Consider the following 23,572-nt stretch of genomic DNA (forward strand, 5'->3'; position numbering starts at 1 on the left):
AGCCCATCTTTGGACACCTAGATGGGTAAGGGTCCCTTCCCTTCACTCTCCTCTGTGTAGACTTTCCCATCCCCTCAACATTGCTTTTAATGATCTCTTTGTGTATTTCTACTACTGTATCGTAAGATCTTTGTGTCTTTAACACTTAACCCTATACATGGCCTATAGTTCTTAAATAGATCAATGAATAGATATGTCTCCAAATTCCCTTTAACCACTTGCCTCCAGATGCAGGTTACTTCTGGAAGTAGTATCTGTGTTACCTACTCAATCAACTACTGGAAATAGTTGTTTGTCTTCAATTTGCTGTTTAGTCACTGAGTTGTGTCCAACTCTTTGCAACCCCATAGACTGTAGCCTGCCAGACTTCACTGTCCAAGGGGTTTCCCAGGCAAGAATCCTGGATGGGTTGCCATTTCCTTCTCCAGGGGATCTGCCCAACCCAGGGATCAAACCCACGTCTTCTGCATTGGCAGGCAGATTCTTTTCCATCGAGCCACCAGGTAAACCCTTTTTATGACATGTCTTCAGCTACTCAAAATCAAATAGAGCATTTCACATCTGGAAGCATTTCACATTTCCTCTATCAAAATTATATCTGATAATTTGAGTGGGAAATTACTATAGTGATCAAAAATTCACCTTTTTTTCCTTTGAATTTGCCTAAATGTTGGTTGGAATAAAATACTGGATTTCTCATTTAGTGATCTGAGACTATTTACTCTGGGCACCAGATGGTTGCCTCTTCCACTTGAAAATGAAAACATCTGACAGACTCTGTCAGGGCATGTGTCAGCAACGCCACTCGTGGGGAAAGTCTTCCAAATGACACACTTGTCTTGGAGGGTGTTTATCTGGAGCATGTGTTACGTCTTCAGATGCCTCAAGTTCACACATTAAAGACATTAGTTTAGCTGTAAATTGTGGCAGGTCTATAGGCTCAATGCTTGAAAGAGATCCTGCTTTGGGAAAATGAACATTTTCACTCTTCTTTTTCTTGTTCAAGTTCTAAAATATATTTATAAACTGAAAGGGGAAAAGAAATTCGTATTTTCTTTTGGAAAAACTATTCACCTTGCACTGATTTATTCACATACTGTCAGCAAACCAAATTTTCTTGGAGACTAACGTCTGCTAAGAAATTGTTCCTGGGAGAGCATCCAGATTACCTTCTGTCAGGCACTGCCCCACACTCAGTAGCAAACAATCCTCAAAACATCATTTCATAAAAAGCAACAAAATAAGGTCATTTGTAGAGATGTGGATAGACCTAGAGACTGTCATACAGAGTGAAGTAAATCAGAACGAGAAAAAAATACTGTATATTAACACACATATGTGGATTCTAGAAAAATTGTTCAGATGAACCTATTTTCAGGCCAGAATTAGAGACGTAGATGGAGGGAACAAGAGACCAAACATATGGACACAAGGAAGGGTGGGATAAATTGGGGTATTAGGATTGACATATAAAATAGATAGCTAGTGGGAAGCTGCTCTGTAACATGGGGAGCTTAGCCAAGTGCTCTGGGATGACCTACAGGGGTGGGATGGGGGGGTAGGTAGGAGGGAGGTGCAAGAGGGAAGGGATACGTGTATACATATGGCTGATTCACTTCTTTGCACAGCAGACACTAGCACAATATTTTAAGCAATTATGCATGTGTGCTAAGTCGCTTCAGTCATGTCTGACTCTGCAACCCTATGGACTGTAGCCCGCCAGGCTCTTCTGTCCACGGGATTCTCCAGGCATGAATACTGGAGTGTGTTGCCATGTCCTCCTGCAGAGGATCTTCCCAACCCAGGGATCGAACCTATGTCTCTTATGTCTCCTGCACTGGCCGGTGGGTTCTTTACGAGTAGCACCACCTAGGAAGCCCCAGAGCAATGATACTCCGATTAAAAAAAAAAAAAAGATAACTAACAAAAAAATCAGGTTGTACTGTGACAATGTGTAAATGTCTAGCTTACATGCATCACAGCTGAGTGCCCAACAATATTTTAATGCTAAAAATATGTGTGCTCAGTTGTTTAGTATTTTCCAACTGTTTGTGACCCCATGGACTGTAGCTCACCAGGCTCCTTTGTCCATGGAGTTTTCCCAGCAGGAATACTGGAGTGGGTTGCCATTCCCTTCTGTAGGGGATCTCCTTGACCCAGGGATCAAACCCACATCTCTTGATTCTCCTCCACTGGCAGGCAGATTCTTTACCACTGCACCTCCTGGGAAGTCTGAATAATGAAAACATGTTTTAGTTGTCACCCCTCTCTTCCACTGTAGGACAGCTAACAGCCATTAGGAAGACAAGTCTCTGGTTATAGAGATTGTGATTCTGGAACAATTTATCTCTTTACAATACTGATAACAATCTTGGCCTCATTAACACTGTGTCCATCTCTCAGGAAAATTATGATTTGATGGATTGTCATTTCCTGATGGCTCAGGAAGTAAAGAATCTGCCTGCAATTCAGAAGACACAGGAGATGCAGGTTTGATCCATGGGTCAGGAAGATCCCCAGGAGAAGGAAATGGCAACCCACTCCAGTATTCGTGCCTGGAAAATTGAGTGAACAGAGGAGCCTGCTGGGCTGAGATCCATCGGATTGCAAAGAGTCAGACAAGACTGAGCAACGAAGCATGGGTTATCATTTCAGTGTGTAACTTCAAGAAGAAAAAGAAAGAGGAGAAGGAGGAGGAGGTGGAAGACAAAGGAAGGATTTCCAATAGATAAAGTGATGTGTTGTAACTACTATAGTAATTATGATACTATGAAAGTACTGAAGGATCAAGAAACAGACCGGTTTTAAAGAAACAGAATCACAGTATGACTTGCTGCTGCTACTGCTGCTGAGTCGCTTCAGTCATGTCCGACTCTGTGCGACCCCATAGATGGCAGCCCACCAGGCTCCTCTGTCCATGGGATTCTCCAGGCAAGAACACTGGAGTGGGTTGCCATTTCCTTCTCCAATGCATGAAAGTGAAAAGAGAAAGTGAAGCTGCTTAGTCATGTCCGACTCTTCGCGACCCCATGGACTGCAGCCCACCAGGCTCCTCCGTCCATGGGATTTTCCAGGCAAGAGTACTGGAGTGGGGTGCCATTGCCTTCTCCACAGTATGACTTAGTATGACTTAATTGTTGCTTTGACAAAACTGAGGTAAAGATAAAGAAGAGGAAATTGTATAATATTGCAAGGCCATTCGTCACCACTATAGATTATACCCTCAGTAACTTTTTAGAATGAAACTTACACCAAAGCAGTTCTGAAATTATAAGCTGCAACCTCAGCTTGACAAGGCTTCTTTCACTTTTGAATTGCTCATCTCTCTTAGAATTCTGTCCTTGAGGTGGAGAAGAGTATATCTATGATTCTGTACCATTAGTGAACTGTCTGTCAGTACTGTATAAATAATTAATTATTATTAAAAATTACCATCACCATCTCCTCTTTGTCTCTAGCCCCTGAACATGGCCAGCACTTCTCTGATAAACTGCAGGGAACCTGTTTATTATTTGGCTGCTGTGATGAATAGAACATGCCAAGTATGCCCAGGGCAACAGAAAAATTCCAATAATAATAATTGGGTAAAATAACTTCCATGTCACATCAAAACAGGATTATTTGCAACTTAAATATTTTTCACTGACTTGAAAAACATAATTAGAATATTTTGAGTTTTAGTCTTTACAAAGAGGCAGGAATTAATATTTTGAACTTTAATCAATCAGCAAATATTTGTTGAGTTTTTCCTACTTGTGAAGTGCCTCAACAACTCATTCAAAAGGAGTACCCTCTCTCCTGTTCTGGGTCTGAAACTAAGCTCATGTCAAGGAATGGTCTCCCTTCCATAAAGTCTCCTGTACTAACTATGATAATTATTTCATCTTTATACTTGATAAAAATGAAAAAAATCTAGCACTTCTAGATATAAAATAATTCTAATTATATTAATATTTTCCTCCTTTTTTATCCAAATCATTCTCAAAATATATAATTATTTGATGAAAAAAGAATTATATATAAATATATATATATCAGTCAGTCAGTCAGTTCAGTCACTGTGGTCACTGCTGAGTTTTCCAAATTTGCTGGTGTATTGCATGCAACACTTCCACAGCATCATCTTTTAGGATTTGAAATAGCTCAACTGGAATTCCATCACCTCCACTAGCTTTTATTCATAATGATGCTTCCTAAGGCCCACTTGACTTCACATTCCAGGATGTCTGGCTCTAGGGGAGTGATCACACCATCATGATCATCTGGGTCATGAAGATCTTTTTTGTAGTTTTTCTGTGTATTCTTGCCACCTTTTCTTAATATCTTCTGCTTCTCTTAGGTTCATATCATTTCTGTCCTTTGTTGAGCCCATCTTTGCATGAAATGTTCCCTTGGTATATCTAATTTTCTTGAAGAGATCTCTAGTCTTTCCCTTTCTATTGTTTTCCTCTATTTCTTTGCACTGATCACTGAGGAAGGCTTTCTTATCTCTTCTTGCTATTCTTTGGAACTCTGCATTCAAATGGGTATATCTTTCCTTTTCTCCTTTGCTTTTGGCTTCTCTTCTTTTCACAGTTATTTGTAAGGCCTCCTCAGACAGTCATTTTGCTTTTTTGCATTTCTTTTTCTTGGGAATGGTCTTGATCCCTGTCTCCTGTACAATGTCATGAACCTCCATCCATAGTTCATCAGGCATGCTGTCTATCAAATCTAGTCTCTTAAATCTATTTCTCACTTCCACCATATAATCGTTAGGGATTTGATTTATGTCATACCTGAGTGGTCTAGTCATTTTCCCTACTTTCTTCAATTTAATCTGAATTTGGCAATAAGGAGTTCATGATCTGAGCCAGTCAGCTCCCAGTCTTGTTTTTGCTGATTGTAGAGAGCTTCTCTATCTTGGCTGCAAAGAATATAATCAGTCTGATTTCATTTTTGACCATCTGATGATGTTCATGTGTAGAGTCTTCTCTTGTGTTGTTGCAAAAGGGTATTTGCTATGACCAGTGCATTCTCTTGGCAAAACTCTATTAGCCTTTTCCTTGCTTCATACTGTACTCCAAGGCCAAATTTCCCTGTTACTCCAGGTGTTTCTTGACTTCCTACTTTTGCATTCCAGTCTACTAAAATGAAGAGGACATCTTTTATGGGTGTTAGGTCTAGAAGGTCTTGTAGGTCTTCACAGAACTGTTCAACTTCAGCTTCTTCAGCTTTACTGGTTGGGACATAGACTTAGATTACTGTGATATTGAGTGGTTTGCCTTGGAAATGAACAGAGATCTTTCATACACACACGCACACATTCTGGCAGTTACTTTAAGTGTGATGGAGAATAGACAATGGATTTTTATTAACCATTATGACATATTCATGTTTAATTTCTCTTTTCTTAAAGAGTTCAGTTCAGTTCAGTTGCTCAGTCATGTACGACTTTTTGTGACCCCATGAATTGCAGCACGCCAGGCCTCCTTGTCCAACTCCCGAAATTCACCCAAACTCATATCTATCAAGTCGGTGATGCTATATACATATATACATACAAATATATGTTATACATACAATGACAATATCTAATGAAATGAAAAACACTTGGAAATAGTGAAAATGAGTAGAAAATTTACCAGCAATGACAAAACACTGGAAGGTTCCTATCTTAAACCTTTCCTTGCTTCATACTGTACTCCAAGGCCAAATTTCCCTGTTACTCCAGGTGTTTCTTGACTTCCTACTTTTGCATTCCAGTCTACTATAATGAAGAGGACATCTTTTATGGGTGTTAGGTCTAGAAGGTCTTGTAGGTCTTCACAGAACTGTTCAACTTCAGCTTCTTCAGCTTTACTGGTTGGGACATAGACTTAGATTACTGTGATATTGAGTGGTTTGCCTTGGAAATGAACAGAGATCTTTCATACACACACGCACACATTCTGGCAGTTACTTTAAGTGTGATGGAGAATAGACAATGGATTTTTATTAACCATTATGACATATTCATGTTTAATTTCTCTTTTCTTAAAGAGTTCAGTTCAGTTCAGTTGCTCAGTCATGTACGACTTTTTGTGACCCCATGAATTGCAGCACGCCAGGCCTCCTTGTCCAACTCCCGAAATTCACCCAAACTCATATCTATCAAGTCGGTGATGCTATATACATACAAATATATGTTATACATACAATGACAGTATCTAATGAAACGAAAAACACTTGGAAATAGTGAAAATGAGTAGAAAATTTACCAGCAATGACAGAACACTGGAAGGTTCTTATCTTAAACCTCAAGTGCTGGTCATGGGAAGAGAGTCCACATATTCAGGGGAGAATCCTAGCCCCACTTCCATTACCACCTGTAAGAAGCACTGTGGGTGCATTCTGAAAATTCTCATGAATAGTGCAAAATTTGCAGAAAAGTGACAGTGCTGATTTTTCTCAATGTTTTCCCATTTTAGATTAGGGAGAGCAGAAGTAGCTTGTGGGGAGATGGGGATGAAGCAATCAGGGCTAAAGATCTCTCACAAAAAAACTCTATAGTTATTTTGGGGGCAAGATTTGAGCTACCAGAGTACCCTGGACATTTCACCCATGCTAGAGAGGAGAGATGAGCTTCCCAGGTGGTGCTAGTGGTAAAGAACCCACCTGCCAAAGCAGGAAACATAAGAGATGAGGATTCAATCCTGGGTTGGGAGGATCCATGAGAGGAGGGCATGGCAACCCACTCTAGCATTCATGCCTGGAGAATCCCATGAGCAGAGGAGCATAGTGGTCTGTGGTCCATGGGGGCATAAAGAGTCAAACACGATTGAAGAGACTTGGCATGCAGACAGAGTTGGAGAGATGCAAGCTCTATTAACAAAAGACTCACAAAGCGTCAGAACTGCCTTTTCTTCTTCCTCATCCCTTCTCTCGGTTTGTGGAAGTATAGAATACAAGGCTTTAGGGATATTACAGCCTAGGGGGCTATCAAAGAGAATCTACCTATATATCAGAGCACACAGAAATTTTGAGAAAGAATTCTGTATTAAGTGTGGACAAGATGAAAACAAATGGTTTGTTAATTGTGGAGATAAATGATAACAAAGAAGCACATTCTACATGCAAAAGAAGGGTGTAGAACTTTCTAAATGAAAGGCAACATGAAGAGTATATATTTATTTGTTTTTATTTTTTTTCAGTTTTATTAATATAATCAACATATACCATTTTATAAGTATAAGGGTTGGGCTTCACTGGTGGCTCAGTGATAAAGAACTTGTCTGCCAATGCAGGAGACACTGGTTTGATCCCTGGATCAGGAAGATCCCCTGGAGAAGGAAAGAGCAACCCGCTCCAGTATTCTTGCCTGAAAAATCCCATGGACAGAGGAGTCTGGTGGGCTACAGTCCATGAGGGTCATAAAGAGTCAGACACGACTTCATGACTGAACAACAACGAAATAAAGTGGTGCAGTGTGATGAGTTGATACATGTACGTATTACTAGATGATTACAACAATAAATTGACTTATGATCTCATCCCCTCCCATAATTATCTTTTTCTCTTTTGTGTGTGTGATAAGACATTTGAGAGCTACTCTGTTAAGCAACTTTCCAGTATACAATACAGTACTGTTAACAATAGTCCCCATGCTATAGATTAGAGTCTCAGAAATTATTCATTTTATACATGGAAGTTTTTGTTTTTGTTTTAAAAAAAAACTCCATAGCACCATAAATTATTTTAATGCAACATAAATTTCATGATCAATTTAAATATAACAAATCTTAAGATCAGAGATTAGATGACAAAACAAGTCCTGGAGGTAAAAGGGAGGTGGTAGAGTCAAGGAAACACATTGAGACCCAAAACTGTGCCAAGGTAGAACTAACAATTAGACAGCACAGGACAGAGGAGATCTGGCAGAAAATTTCTCTCCACACTGTGTATTTTCAAGTTGGCTTCCATTGTACTGTGTCCCCATGGGCCAACCAGAATAAGCTACATGCATCAAAGTGATGCCTTGTTCTGAGGATTCCAGTTGTGTGCAGTCACTGGAAAGCAACAGCAGAGATTGGAGAAAGACAGAAGGAGGTTTGAGGATGTTACTCCTGGACGACTCCTTAAAGGACCAGGGTGGGCTAGTTGCCTTCTTGTACCAAGCCATAGACTCTCTCCAAAGTGAATATTCTCTCTCTCTCTCTCTCTGAGTTTCTCTAACCACTTTCCTCTCCCAATTTCAGGCCCAGGGCAGGTAATTGTTCTCCCCACCTCCACCACCCTATTACTAAGTTCCCTATTACAGCGTTATCCCTTGTGGTTTTCTTACAATCTGCCCCTGCATTTATGAACCATTTATTTATTATTAGACTCTTCTCAAATTACCCAATTGGATAGTTCCATTTCCTGACTGGTAACACTGACACAGAGCAAAGACTTGAGACAACATAATGATATTAATGTAATAGAGATACTAATAGATTAAAATGTAATATTATTAAGAAATTACTATGAGCCAGGTGCTTTTAATGTGCCTTACATATTTCTTCACCAGATATAAACACAAGAAAGGGAGTTATTTTTGTCATCCTTTGTCTGCATTTCTCAGAGGAAGAAGTCTGAAGAAGACCACTTGGCTAAGTCAAACAAGTAGGAAGTCGACAAGCTAGAATTTTAATCTAGTCATTCTGAATGCCTTCACTCTTCACTGTATTCTGTTACCTTCTGTGAAAAATGTGGAGGACAGAGACAGTCTAATGAAGGCTAAATGGCATCTCAGAAGTTAAGAACCTAGGGAATGGGGCAGAAAAAGTATTAGTCAAAAATATAGCAAAGCAATGTTCTTTAAAATTAAGAGATGAAATTGCAACCTGTTCTAGAAAAATGTTCTCAGACCTACAGATGCCAAGACTATTAAGCCTTAAGCATAAAAATACTCTTCTTTATAGATTTTTTTCCTCTTAGAGTGCCTTTTAAGAAATAATATCTCCTGTAGTAAAACAGAAAACATTTATGTAACATCCAGAATTCTTTCAGTTTGATTTTGCTTTATTTGTGTTTTTCTTCCCCTACTATTCACTTCAGCATTAAAATGGTTGCTTTTAATTACCAAGTAGTATTTATATTATGATCACAGTCTTATAATATTATTTCTATCTTTCTCTGCTTTCTACATATATATGTGTAAGAAAATTATGATTATCCAATGTTAATGGAGATTATTTCTGAGTGGTGGATTTGGATATTTCTCTTTTTTCCTTATAAAGAACATGTATCATTTTTACAAGAATAATGACATTATCCTTTCTAACATGAAAAATATACATGATTTTTCATTTAAAAATAGTGTTAACTACAAAGAACAACATTTATTCTTTGCTATATATAGAAAGTATTATATATCAAAGAAGGTAAAGAAATGGGATATATATGTATATACATGTATATATTATACTATACTATTATACTATTCTTGGTATCTCAAAGCAATTAAAGCAAGTATCTTTATGTTCCTAAAATATTAGTTTATTTTTCAATCTTTGTAGCTCTAATCAATTGAGTTTCACTTAATTTTCTCTTTAAAGTCTGAGAGTCTCATAGCAGTTAAAGTGTTCTCATTATGAGTTCAAATTCTCAATGATAATATGCTTGATGTAAAATTTTTAAGTATTGATCTAACTTTACCCTGCTTCCAGAACATTTTTTGGGTGTGATGAAAAGCAAAATGACCTCACTTTTTATATATAGATAGATAGATATTTTCTTTCTTTGTTAAGCTGAATTCTTTTTTTTTTTTTTTTTTTTAAGAAATAGCAAGTTCTTTATTGGTGATGACTTGGTACTTGTAAAATAGATAATTCATAATACTTTTTCCCCTGTCAAATCACTCAGATTTGTTGTGAATTGGGCTTGGATCCACTTTTTAAAATACCAATACCTGGTCCACCCCAGAGATTCTGATTCATTTGGTCTAGGTATATTCTGAGCATAAGAATTTTTTTTAAAGAATCATGCATTTTATGTATAGCATATCTCATTTAAAAAAATTAGCTAAATTCTTAAAAAGAAAACGGGATATTAGTAAGATGAATTTCATTGCATTATTTTTCAGTAATTCATTTATTTTTTGGCTTGTGTTAGAAAATTATACATTCACACAATGACTTGTTATGAATCTATAAAAAATAACAAAGAATAATTTTTTAAATATTATATTTCTACTGAGTATCAAAGTTAATCTTGTGCTCATAGGATGGAAATTACTGCTTTGTCTTCATATGCTTAACTTGATGCTCATTTATTTATGAGCTATATGTATGTTTCCGATAAAAATTTTAGGTTAAAATACTAAAAATTGTGTATTAAAAAACTTGAATGTGGAAAGTCAATTCTGTATTCCTGCTTTTCATAAGAGACTATTGAGATTGCAGTTCAGCCAACAAGTCATTCATTTAACAGATGTTTATCGAGCCCTTCCTCCTCAGACAGTGCACCGGGTTGCAGCCTTGATGAATAGGAGAATGCCCCTGTTGCATGGAGCTTACTTTTCAGCAGGAGAGAAGCCAATCAATTAATTGTGTTGTTTGAGGTAGCTGGAAGCACAAATTATTGATGTTGTTTAAATGCAGCCAAAGATTATGTGGCAATCTAGGGAAACGCAGATTTAAAATCAAACACCACCACCACTACTTTTTGGGGGGATGATGTCTTGTGTTAAAGTGTTTTATTTTATGAGCTATTTCTTTGAAAGGTCCAGTTACAGTTGTATTAAAGATGGTGTCATTATAGGGACTTTCATATTTATTTACAAAACAGAAGCAGACTCACAGACATAGAAAACAAACTTACGACTACCAAAGGAGTAAGGGGGTGTGTTAGTCACTCATTCATGCCCAACTCTTTGCGACCCCAAGGACCGTAGGGGTCCTCTGTCTGTGGAGATTCTCCAGGCAAGAATAGTGGAGTAGATAGCCCTTCCCTTCTCAAGGGAGTCATCCCAACCCAGGGATCAAACCTGAGTCTCCTGCATTGCAGGCAGATTCTTTACCATCTGAGCCACCAGGGAAGCCACCAGAGACGGAAGTATTAGGAGTTTGGGATTAGCATATACAAACTACTGTGTATAAAAGACAACAAAGTCTTACTGTATAGCACAGTGAACTATATCCAATATCCTGTAAAAAACCATAATGGAAAAGAATATGAAAAAGAGTATATATGTGTATACACACACACACACACACACACACACACACACACACACACACACACATATATATATATATATATACACACACACATATCTGAATCACTTTGCTGTACACCAGAAATAAATACAACATTGTAAATCAACTATACTTCAAAAACAAACAAAACCAAAACAAACAACCACAATAACTAGTTCTTAAACCATTCTAGTCCTGGAAATTTGGGTGTCTCTTTTGGAGCAACTGAAGATTCTAACTTAATGATCTGCTGCTGCTACTGCTAAGTCACTTCAGTCCTGTCCGACTCTGTGTGACCCCATAGATGGCAGCCACCAGGCTCCACCATCCCTGGGATTCTCTAGGCAAGAACACTGGAGTGGGTTGCCATTTCCTCTCCAATGCAGGAAAGTGAAAAGTGAAAGTGAAGTCGCTCAGTCGTGTCCAACTCTTCTCGACCCCATGGACTGCAGCCCACCAGGCTCCTCCATCCATGGGATATTCCAGGCAAGAGTACTGGAATGGGGTGCCATTGATCACTTAGATTTAAACTTGTGATTATTTAAGGACAAAAATGTGTTAAGAAAGGAAAGCTTTCTACTAGCCATAACTTTCTATCTTTTATTTTCCATAGATATTGTCAGGAAAGCTTGTTAGATTTAGACACGGGCAAAGAGATTCCTGGGTGTCCTTTCAGAGGCCTGCTGGATATCACCAGTGTATCTCTGGGGAAATATCTGATTCTGCAGGGATATGCCCTTTTGATTGCCTTTCTCCTCAGTAGAGTGATTTACAGCTCTGTAGGGATAAAATGGCAGCCCAGTCCAATATTGTTGCCTGGAAAATTCCCTGGACAGGGAGCCTAGCAGTCTACAGTCCATGAGGTTGCAAAGAGTTGGACATGACTGAGCACACACAGGAGTAAAACATTAGGTTGTAGGAAACTGAGAGTAATGCAAATTATCCTTGTCAAGGGTGATTTATACTCTGTAGAAAAGATGACTCAAAGCTCTGCATTTGATTACTCTATGGGATATTAAACTGCTTTGCATTTATTAGCAAATGTATTTCAGTGTTTCCAGTTGCCTGTACTATACACATATGTCTGATCTTCAAATTCTCTTTAAACAGGTTCCAACATCTTACTCATTTCCTCACTAATTAATGAATTAAATAAAATCTTTGACATATGCTCATTTTATATTTGTATGAGAGTCATGATGTACTATTTGAAAATTGTACTTAAGCAATATGGAATGCTGACCTAAACAATGTCTGAATTTAGGAACATTTTTATTTTGTTTAGCTTTGTTTTTAATAAAAAACAAAACATGAAGGCTTATTTCAGAAAAGTTGCTTTAATGTACTAAATATAAAATTTACCTTGCTTAAAGGATTTATCCTGTATATTTACATTTAAATTTGTTTAAATCACTCAATTTTTTTCTCTATTTGAAAGACAAATCAGTAAGATATTTTGTCAATGATATGGAGCACATAGGAAAAATAGAAAAGAAACAATTAAGAGACCCTTGACAGTATGAAATGTCCATTCTTTATGATTCTACCTAAAGTTAACATAATTGAATGAAAGTGTGGAAACTGAAATCAAATTTACAGTTCCTTATCATTGTTATGCAATTTTAAAAGCACTTTCAACTTACTATTTTATTTATCACCTTGACAGCATCAGAGGCAGATGGATAATGTATCAAATTCTGTATGTTAAAAAGCACCAAGAGGTTAAATGACTTCTATTCTGATAATGGAACAATGAAGAGCTTGCAATACGATGAACAGGTCTCAGGTCTTCTGTTACACGATTGAGTTGTGCTCATCTCTTTTTACTATAATATATGCTGAAATTATGGATGAAATATCACTCCCCGCCTTTTTTGGTTTTGCTCAATGAGTGCCCGTTACTTGGCTTAAGTTGGTGAGAGGATTCTTTTTCACTAAATAATGCAAGAGTTCCTAGTGACACAGAAAAGAACAAGGAGCTTTTTTTTACCAGCAAAGCTTAGGCAGAATTTGGTTATTTTATAATTTAAACAAATTGCTAAATAGCAGCTTTGGTTTTAATATGTTTTTCTCTTTGTGCACTTGAAAGCTTTTGGGATCATGTTCAATTTTTAATCTTTTTAAAGAGTGAAATAAAAAGCAGGGAGTTCCAACAGTTTAGTGAAGAGATTTTTTTTTTTTTTAATTCCACAAAGGCTTGGGATCTTAAGGTGGAGGAGAAAAGTGAAGGTTAACAATAAAATCCAGTAGTTTTTTTCCTTCTAATAATTTCAGCAAATTTCAGAGAAAGGGACATTTATTATTTTATCAATTCAATATATTTTCTAAATACTTCTGTGTCAACCATTGTGGTAAGTGCTGGTGGCAGGAAGTACAACATGCAAGAAGATTTGCTTCTTGAATGTAAGGGAATTCTAGAAAGGAAAACAGAACAAAGAGCAAATAAGAAAGAGGAGACAGTAGCTTGAAAAGTGCTACACCTGGGATATGTATAGAGCATATTAGGCTTCCCTAGTGGCTCAGTGGTAAGAACTTGCCTGCCAATGCAGGAGATGCAGGTTCAGTCCCTGAGTTGGGAAAATCCCCTGAAGAAGGAGATGGCAATGCACTCCAATATTCTTGCCTGGAGAATTCCATGGACAGAGGAAGCCGACAAGTTACAGTCTAAGTTTCAGTTCAGTTCAGTCGCTCCATCGTGTCCAATGCTTTGCGACCCCATGAATCGCAGCACACCAGGCCTCCCTGTCCATCACCAACTCCCGGAGTTCACTCAGACTCATGTCCATCAAGTCAATGATGCCATCCAGCCATCTCATCCACTGTCATCCCCTTCTCCTCCTGCCCCCAATCCCTCCCAGCATCAGAGTCTTTTCCAAAGAGTCAATTCTTCGCATGAGGTGGCCAAAGTACTGGAGTTTCAGCTTTAGCATCATTCCTTCCAAAGAACACCCAGGGCTGATATCCTCCAGAATGGACTGGTTGGATCTCCTTGCAATCCAAGGGACTCTCAAGAGTCTTCTCCAACACCACAGTTCAAAAGCATCAATTCTTTGGCGCTCAGCTTTCTTTACAGTCCAACTCTCACATCCATACATGACCACTGGAAAAACCATAGCCTTGACTAGACGAACATTTGTTGGCAAAGTTATGTCTCTGCTTTTCAATATGCTACCTAGATTGGTCATAACTTTTCTTCCAAGGAGTAAGTGTCTTTTAATTTCATGGCTGCAGTCACCATCTGCAGTGATTTTGGAGCCCCCAAAAATAAAGTCTGACACTATTTCCACTGTTTCCCCATCTATTTCCCATGAAGTGATGGGACCGGATGCCATGATCGTTTTCTGAATGTTGAGCTTTAAGCCAACTTTTTCACTCTCCTCTTTCACTTTCATCAAGAGGCTTTTTCGTTCCTCTTCACTTTCTGCCATGAGGGTGGTATCATCTGCATATCTGAGGTTATTGATCTTTCTCCCGGCAATCTTGATTCCAGCTTGTGCTTCCTCTAGCCCAGCGTTTTTCATGATGTACTCTGCATAGAAGTTAAATAAGCAGGGTGACAATATACAGCCTTGATGTACTCCTTTTCCTATTTGGAACCAGTCTGTTGTTCCATGTCCAGTTCTAACTGTTGCTACCTGACCTGCATATAGGTTTCTCAAGAGGCAGGTCAGGTGGTCTGGTATTCCCATCTCTTTCAGAATTTTCCACAGTTTATTGTGATCCACACAGTCAAAGGCTTTGGCATAGTCAATAAAGCAGAAATAGATGTTCTTCTGGAACTCTCCTGCTTTTTTGATGATCCAGCAGATGTTGGCAATTTGATCTCTGGTTCCTCTGACTTTTCCAAAACCAGCTTGAACATCTGGAAGTTCACGGTTCACATATTGCTGAAGCCTGGCTTGGAGAATTTTGAGCATTACTTTACTAGCGTGTGAGATGAGTGCAATTGTGTGGTAGTTTGAGCATTCTTTGGCATTGCCTTTCTTTGGGATTGGAATGAAAACTGACCTTTCCCAGTCCTGTGGCCACTGCTGAGTTTTCCAAATTTGCTGGCATATTGAGTGCAACACTTTCACAGCATCATCTTTCAGGATTTGGAACAGCTCAACTGGAATTCCATCACCTCCACTAGCTTTGTTCATAGTGATGCTTTCTAAGGCCCACTTGACTTCACATTCCAGGATGTCTGGCTCTAGGTCAGTGATCACACCATCGTGATTATCTTGTTACAGTCTATAGGGTTGCAAAAAGTCAAATACGACTTAGTGACTAAACAACAACAACAGCAACAAAAATAGAGCATATTGGAACACAAAAGCAGAGAAACAATCCAGTTCCTGCTAGCCAGAATATGGTTTTTCCAGTGGTCATGTATGGATGTGAGAGTTGGACTATAAAGAAGGTTGAGCGCCAAAGAATTGATGCTTTGGAACTGTAGTGTTGGAGAAGACTCTTGAGAGTCCCTTGGACAGCAAGGAGATCCAACCAGTCAATCCTAAAGGAAATCAGTCCTGTATATTCATTGGAAGGATTGATGCTGAAGTTCCAATTCTTTAGTAATGAAGTATTGGATGTGAAGAGTCAACTCATTAGAAAAGACCCTGATGCTGGGAAAGGTTGAAGGCAGGAGGAGAAGGGGATGACAGAGGATAAGATGGCTGGATGGCATCACCAACTCAATGGACATGAGTCTGAGCAAGCTCCAGGAGATGGTGAAGGACATGGAAGCCTGGTGTGCTGTAGTCCACAGGGTCGCAAAGAGTCCGACAGTTCAGTCCACTGAGCAACTGAACAAGAGGCAAGGGATTTTAATCCTTGAACACATCATATCCAAATCTAGAATCCAACATGTCCAAACCTGAACTTATTAAATCCCCCTAAAATCACTTCTTCTTCCTACAATTTCTTTTTCCTCTTCTTTTCGTGCGTCACAAGGTCAATGAAGGATTTTTCGTTGGTGTCCTGGTCTATGAAACTTAGAGGAGATAGCAAGGTTGGAAATATAGATTTGACGGTTGTCACTGTATCTTTGTCTCTCTAAAAAATGTCTATGTGCATGCTTAGTCACTCAGTCGTGTCCGACTGTTTGTGACCCCCTACGGACTGTAGCCCTCCAGGTTCCTCCATCCATGGAATTCTTCAGGCAAGAATACTGGAGAGGATAGACATTCCCTTCTCTAGAGGATCTTCCCAATCCAGGGACTGAACCCAGACCCCCTGGATTTCAGGCAGATTCTCTTACCATCTGAGCCACCTGGGAAGCCATCAGTCCATGGACCATATCACGTATTCCTGGAAATGTCTCATTTGTAGAAACGTAATCCAAACAGGAACTCCAAATTGTACTTGTGTCCTTTATCCTCTCTTTTATTTAATCAGAAAAATTAATTTGTTGCAAGCCTTGATCACTGTAAACCTTGATCAATTAATAAACCACTCCAAAATAATTAGTTTGTAAGCCAAATAGAGGATTAACCTTTTAAGGTAACATTTTCATTTTCAATTAAGGATACAAACTTTTAATTTTTTTTTAGTTTTAAAAATTTTTTCCGACTCAAATAGTGTCTCCAAATCTCTCATAATGTTTTTAATTGGTGATAAAAATGAAAATTATATCACCTGAGACAGCAAATGACTGATGGAGTAGTCAGAATTGTCAGGGAATGAACAATCATGTGTCCATTTGTATTGCATTGTACATTACACTTCTAGTCACCAAACTGAGTGATACAGTCTATTAATTAGATCAAGTTAAATAAGAATTTGATAATCTGTAATTTAAAAAAAAAATTAAAGGAAGAAAAATAATCACCAAAAAAGAAACAAGATATTGGGACTCTTTATTTCTCCTAAGAACTTGCGTTGGAAAAAGAATGAGAAGTTATCTGTACAAGAAAGGAAGAATAATTAAATGAACTCTGCTCATTTTCTTAACACATATGCAGCTAAGTGAAGAAGAGGGTGTCAGTGGTGTTCCTTTCTTTTGATTAAGATCAATTTGTATACTGAGAATCCTAACTGGATAAGAAGCATAGGACAAGACCTTGAAAATATCAGGCTTTTATCCTGAAAATGTCATTTTCTCTGTAGGAGGTATTCTCTGGGGAGCCCAGAGAGATTTCCTATTTCTCCCAGATAGCAGTGAGGCTTCCGATAAATTTCTGCCTTTTAATTTGTCTTGTTCTGTATGGTAACCACTACTTAGCTTCTGGAAATTGAAAAACGACTGCTCAGTTAATAAATAAAAATAATATTTTTTCCTGCTCTGTTCAGTTGAGTATCTTTTCTGGCAGTATGCTGGAATAAAAAATAATCATACTGCCAATACATGGTCTGTGATCTTAAATCAGGGCCAAAGCAAGATAGAACAAGTGAGATGTTAATTTATATTTTATTTTATGAAGCTCTGTGACCCACATCCTTGTGTATGAGATATACTAAATATATATTTTCAGAAGATGAAATGTGTACAGGGACTCTTCTCACTGTGCCTTCAGAGGCTAAAAAATACCCTTCCTGATGTGATTAAGTAAAGTCCATTAAAACATTCCACACATGGTTTTCTCTGGAATTAAAATTCCATAAAAAGAGATTCTGTGGTTTAATCTCTCACTGGTAGGAAAACTGACTAAATTGATTTCATTTTATATGAAGATTCTCTCAGGGTGGCAAATGAATGATGGAAGTGAGGCCACAGGATCTTTAATCTTAACAGATGATTTTCAACTTTTTGATTAGTTTTGATACAATCACTGATAAATACTTGATTAGCTCATCTCCTTTTATTCATTAAAAGTCCTCACCAAGATAAGAAACTTGGAACTATTTTTAGTAATCAAAGTCTCCAGAATTTTCTTGTGCTCCTTCCTTCCAGCTCTATGGTCTTTCCAAATTAAAAAATACCTAAAAATGGCATGCAATTCAAGTTAAATATGGCTGATTTCTAGTCATCCATTAATCAATATTGTTCATCTTACCACCTAAATATTGAAAGTATGATTAAAGACCAGGAATGATAAATTTTGCAGAAATTTGATTTTCATCTTCTAGTACCCATAAAGTAGGGGAGGGAAACACAAAAATTACATGAAGTATAATGACTGTAACATAAGCCTAGATATTCTGGGAAAGCACATCTACATTAAGAACAGAGATAAATCTCTTCATGAGGGATAAAATGTACCATATTAAATGATGACTTCATTAACACTTTAGAATAAATAAAATAATGACCTGCATAGAGAGCTTTCTTATCAGATCCTATGATCTATGACAAGATCATTCGAAACTCATTGAGTAAAAGCGTTTTGCTGTTTGGAAGGACAGGACAGACGATGGGGTAGGGGTAATCTCTGGCACTGTGATCTTTCAAGGATGGATGTTGGCCTGTGGGAGAATCAGGCTCAAGAGTCCTATTTCTCTTAATGATATTTCTGATAAGACCTAGGTCAGAGTAGCTCTAAGATCACACCCTCTAATTAATGAATATCCTGAGTTCAGTGACTCAGTGTTGCCAGTTAAGGGAAAGCTATAAGATTTCAGTCTTTTGGATTTGTTCTCCATGGGGTAAGCCTTACTAGAAAGCTGCACCCTTCTGTGTAGGCTCAAGCTGAAAGTTATTTATCTACAACACCAAAATACTTCTTAAGAGATAATTTTGGATATATTCCAATAACATATTTTCTTGTTTTGTTTTTCTAACTTTTTATTTTTATCTTGGAGTATAGTTGATTAACAAAGTTGTGTTCGTTTCAAGTGTATAGCAAAGTGATCCAGTTATACAGACACATGTATCTATTTTTTTTCAAATACTTTTCACATTTATGTTGTGACATAATATTGAGCAGAGTTCCCTGTGCTATGCAGTAGGTCTTTGTTGGCTATCCACTTTAAACATAGCAGTGTATACATATCAATACCAAATTCCCGATCTATTCCTTCCCCTGCAACCTCTCCCCTGGTAACCATAAGTTCGTCTAATAACGTGTTTTCAGTGAAGTGCTCATGGTTTCAAGTTTTTATGCTACAATCTAGCTATAATTATTTTAGCTTGGAATATTTTTAAATGCATATACTTTAATGGACATATTAATTATGATTTTCTGTTTAGTAAAATATTCGTAGCATATTTGATGCTGAAGCATGCAATTTGTCCTCTAATTTCCTAGATAAATAGGTTATGATATCTAAATTTCAGCTGCAGTTTCTAAATGTAGTTTATTTTAGACTTATTAGTCATAAAACAAATACTTAAAAATGAAGATAGCAGTTGAGAAGGAATCCTACAGATTTTTTTTCCTGAAAATTTATCTTTTTAAATTTAGTATTGAAATCACTCATATTCTTGGTAGATAAACAAATGAGTAAAAGCAAAGTATTTTTATTTTATTTATATCAACCATAGAAAACCACTTATATTTTTGTCTGCTTCCTTCTAGGCATTTTGTATATATTTAATTTATACTTCACAACTTATTTCTGTTCACTGAATCAAATGCTGGAAAGAAGAAAAAAATGTGTCAACTAGTTTTTTGTGTTGCAGATTTTCCATGATTGTTAAAAATACAGCATATTTCAATAGACAGATACAGTACTTATAATTTTCCAGGTCCCAGGGCAGACCCTTGATTGGAGAAACTTTAGCTTTTCAATTTTTCAAGGAGAGAACAGCATATATTGAATATTACTTGTCTAGTAAACTAATGTGTTTGCAATTATGAGAGATGAATCCATTTTAAAAACATAGATAAACTATACTCTTTGCCTACATAGATTGGAAATACCTGTAGAAATAATTGTAAACAAGTTAGCAGTGTTGAGGACCCTTATTCACTGGTCTTTGAATAATTCTGGGGTAGGAAATAGTTCCCATATATAAACAGATGGATATTTCTCCCAATTTTATCTGAATAATGATTGCATTTTTATATTCCAGGAATTTTAAATTATGGATACAAAAAGGCATTCATTGTGTAAGATGATGTATGTGAAATATACAAAGAGGTAAGTAGATTAAACATGGCTACATATTCTTTGCTACTTCATCATTTGAAAGGTTGAATTTGGGCTGAATCTGTTGCTTCATTAATAGAATAGAGTACAAGAAAAAATGTAAGACATGGAACATTCTGGGGCATCGGAGGCTAGAAAAACTCCTGCAGCTTTTGCTTTGGTCTTGTGGAACACTCATTCTGGGGGAAGCCAACCTCCATGTAAAAAGTGCAACCCTAAGACTCCATGTTGAGAGAAAGCCCAAGCTAGCCACATGAAGAGAACCAGATGGCTGACCAGCCTCCATCTGTTCACCTATCTAAGCCCAGGTACCAAATGTGAGTAAAGAAGCCTCCAGATGACATGCTTTCAGCTTCAGCTGGAATATGGCTGCAACATTATGAGGGACTCCCCAAGCTGAGCACATCCAACCACAGAACCATGAGTGTTAAATAACGAGGCTACTAAATTTTGCAGTAACTTTTAAACAGCGGTAAATAAGTATTTGATACACCTAGGTTATGACTGAAAAGAATCAGCCCAGAGTCACCTTACCAGTTTCATAGCAGGAACATAAAGCATCCTTTAACTATATAGTCCTGGTGAAGAGGAAGATTTCTGGAGTGGGATCAGGGGATCCAGCATCTAGCCCTGGCTCTACAGCTTCAAGGTGTTTGCACTTGAATAAATCACTTAACCTCTCTGGGTCTTGGTTTCACCATCTGTCAAATGAAGGAGTGAAACAAAATGATTTTTAAAGTATTGTGAAACCCTAAAATCCTGTGAGTTAGTAACTTGAAATCAGTAACTAGCAGTTCTTGGTTGTCTCCACTTCCTAACTCCTGTAGGTTCTTAAGTTCTATCATGAGTAAGAGGAGAGGAAATAAGAAAGTTATGAGCCCCACTGAAAATGACTTGACTCTTTCATATAATACCTCTGAAATGGTTTTTGGCTATGTCAAGAGAGCAGCCATATGGAAGGAAGGTATTTTGCTGAATCATAATACCTTCAGGTCAGTTCAGTTCAGTTCTGTTGCTCACTCATGTCCAACTCTTTGTGACCCCATGAAATGCAGCACGCCAGGCCATAATACCTTAGTATCAGGAAACTTGGATTCATGCAGGATCAGCAAACCTATGTTTCATAAATTTTTCCATAATGAAGCTATGATGAAATTCTCTGCTACAAAGAACTCAGATACCACATGTACTTTTGTCTCAAAAGTCTAAATGCTTCATCGACAACTTTCTAAAACAAACAAACAAAAAAAAGAAGCACAAAACCCGTGATTAACTCAAATCTTCATTTGCTGAAGGAAATTTGAAATTCCATGTTGCCTAATGCTTCCTGAATTAAGAACCATTTAAACATCAAATTCTGAGGACTTCGAATTTGTTTCATGAAATGGGGACTTACAATCACTGAAAGTGACTGGTAAATGCATTAAGACATGTACTTTCCTTTCTAGTTGTTTATAATCCCTCAGGAGAGACATGTGTGTAAGAAGTTTGAAAGAAAGAAAAGTGTTAGTCAGCAGTGTCTGGCTCTTTGTGACTCCATGGACTGTAGCTCACCAGGCTCCTCTGTCCATGGAATTCTCCAGGCAAGAATACTAGAGTGGGTTGCCATTTTCTTCTCCAGGGAACCTTCCCGACCCAGAGATTGAACCCCGGTTTCCTGTACTGCAGGCAGACTCTACCGACAGAGCCACCAGGGAAGACCTTATAAAAAGTATATGTAATAATAACGAAGAAAAGTAAGGTGGGAGATGCTGATAATGGTCAGTTATAAAAAATAATCACCTTGGAACTTCCTGTGCAGTCCAGTGGTTAAGACTGTGCTTCCAATGCAGGGGTGTGTTTGATTCTGGGTTGAGGAACAAGGATCCCACATACTGAGGGCTGTGGCTGATGAATAAATAAATAAGTAAAATAAAACAATTTGGAGATACTTTTTATACTTTCAAAAATAACAAATTCAGAGTTTCGACTGAGAATCTATGTGGACCATTTTTAACTTTTATTCCAGCTGCAAGTTTGATGGTAGAATTACACCCGAGTCTAGAGCAGGGGACAGGTAAACTGGAGGAAAGAAACAGTGGGAGACAACATGAGAGACCCTCTCCCGAGAAGATTTTGCCTGCTTAGAAGAGGTAGAAGCAAAATTACACAGACACACACACACACACACTGAATACACGCATTCTAAATCTTTTTATTCTTATTTGAAATGCTGCATTGATTATTACTTCAGAATCCTGTCCTCAAATCTTAGTCCCATTACTATTTTTCTGGCATTGATGGAGTGGCAATGGGAGAGTTTTCTAATTTGGCTTAAATGATATAAAATGCATTTGCTCCTCATATCATCATATGATAACAGATGAGACCAGGATATTTGGAACAGAATTTTCAGCTTTCCCAGCTTGGGTTGAATTTGGAACCAGCTCTACCTGAACATGTCTGGAATTTTAGGAAATTTAGTCTATGGGAAGCCTAATTTTCATGAGGACCAAGGTTCCAAGAACATCTTTTTTTTTTTTTTGAATGAGTCACTCTAAGCAGAATGCATGTGCTATATCCGTGTGAGGTGCTGCTGAATGATATCTAAGTAGATACGAAACTAAATAGCTTGAATGTTTCGTATTTCAACACTGCGTAATTTGTACTGGGGTTCTAGCCACACATACTATTTAGTTTTACTCAGTCGTGTCTGACTCTTTGTGACCAGATGGTCTATAGCCCACCAGGCTCTTCTGTCCATGGGATTCTCCAGGCAAGAATACTGGAGTGGGTAGCCATTCCCTTCTCTCGGAGATCTTCCTGACGTGGGGATTGAACCCAGGTCTCTTGCATTGCATTCAGATTCTTCACTGTCTGAACCAAGAGGGAAGCCCTTCATTCTTTATACTACAGATCTATATACTAATTACTTATTCTTTCTGCCTATGCATATCAATTCTTTGCTTATACTGTTTATCTATGCTTTTTACCTGTAATATTCCAACTTCCCCACCTCATGCATCTACCGCCTAATATTTCCACTGCTTACTCTTCAAGAAACAGGTCAAGTGTCACCTCCTCCAGCAATCTTTTACAACCTCATTAGTCTGGACAAGACACTTTATGGCACTCTGCAAATCTCTTTCGTGTTCTTTACTAAGTCATTTGATGATGGTTTCTATACCACACTGTCTCTGAACTCCTTGAGAGCAAGGACCATGATTATACCTCTGTATGCTGCTGCTGCTGCTGCTGCTAAGTCGCTTCAGTAGTGTCCGACTCTGTGCGACCCCATAGACCCCAGGCTCCCCCATCCCTGGGATTCTCCAGGCAAGAATACTGGAGTGGGTCGTCACCTCCCTCTCCAATGCATGAAAGTGAAA

The sequence above is a fragment of the Bos indicus genome, chromosome 4 (assembly GCF_029378745.1).
Source record: "Bos indicus isolate NIAB-ARS_2022 breed Sahiwal x Tharparkar chromosome 4, NIAB-ARS_B.indTharparkar_mat_pri_1.0, whole genome shotgun sequence".
In the NCBI taxonomy this organism is placed as follows: Eukaryota; Metazoa; Chordata; class Mammalia; order Artiodactyla; family Bovidae; genus Bos; species Bos indicus.